We start from the raw sequence: 1,351 nt of genomic DNA on the forward strand, positions 1-1,351 counted from the left end.
ACACACACACACACGGGAACGTGTCCCTGTATATACATTGTGCATAAGTGAACGCATGCACACGGGTGGGTGTGCACACGCAGGTGAGCAAACACGTGTGGGTGAATGTGGGCGTAAGTGTGAGTGGGCAGGGCCCCTTGTGCCAGCCCATGCACACAGATAACCGCAGGCATGGGGAGGGGGGTGCATGCAGGCATGGGGCTGTGCCCCACAGCCTCATTTAAGACCCCCTTGCCCCTTCGTGCAGGTCCTGCTGCTGCCAGGCAGGACTGTGGGCCCAGGGCATGGTGGCACGGCCAGGCTCTGGGTATGGAGTGCTGGATTGCAGCCATGGGATTGGGGGTCCTGTGGATCCCTGTGTGGGACCCCAGGGGAGCTGCAGGATGGTGGACCCGTCATAGCATAGGTGAAAACAGAACCCACAAAGGTGGGGTAGCCCCTGGCCCTGGAGTCTCTCTACCCATCACTATGATCTCTCCATTTTACGGGTCCTGGCTCTGTCCTGCTGTATCTCACACACTTTGTCCTGAGGGACCAGGAGGTGGGGAAGGATGAGGATACAGTGGATAGTGATGCTTCAGTGAGAGACCCCAGCCCCATGTGGGAGATGGGGAGTCCCAGAACATGGAGGTCCAAACCCCACAGTATGCCCCCTTGTCCTTGCTGCTCATTGGAGCCCAAAGGGCAAAGCCATGCATCGGGCAGGGACAAGGGAGCCCTCCCTGCCTCTGGGCATGGCCCAGCAGAGGGGTGGGTTGTGGTTTGGGAGGCTGCAGGACTCTTGTCCAGGCCTGCCTGGTTGCCAGCACGAGGGCCCAGAGCAGCAGTGGGTAAGATGAGAATGGGGGACCATGGGACATCATGGGGTGGAAAGTGATGCCAGACCCTCTCTCCCTGCCCATGGGGTGTTTGGCAGCACACCCCTACATGTGCGTGCATGTGTGTGCACTCCAGCACACACTCCAGAGCAGCATGTTCTATTCAAACACAGCTCTGGGGAGGGGGGTGGACATCTTCCAGGGATGTTCAAAGCCCCATCCAACCTGTCTTTGAACATTTCCAGGGATGGGCCAGCCACAGCTTCTCTAGGTAACCTGTGTCAGTGCCTCACCACCCTCATGGTAAAGGATTTCCTCTTTCTGTCCAACCAACCCCACCATCGGTCACTTTGACCCTTGTCCTGTCATGACAGGCCCTGGGAAAACTCTCTCTTCCTTTGGAGCCCTCTTAATATATTGAAATGCTGCCCTAAGGTCTCCCCAGAGCTTTCTCATCTCCAGGCTGACCAACCCCAGCTCTCTTAGCCTGTCTCCATAGTAGATAGGTTCCAGCCCTCAGAGCATCTCTGTGG

Source organism: Manacus vitellinus, unplaced genomic scaffold, assembly GCF_001715985.3.
Source record: "Manacus vitellinus isolate BGI_N305 unplaced genomic scaffold, ASM171598v3 scaffold_62_pilon, whole genome shotgun sequence".
NCBI classification, from domain to species: domain Eukaryota; kingdom Metazoa; phylum Chordata; class Aves; order Passeriformes; family Pipridae; genus Manacus; species Manacus vitellinus.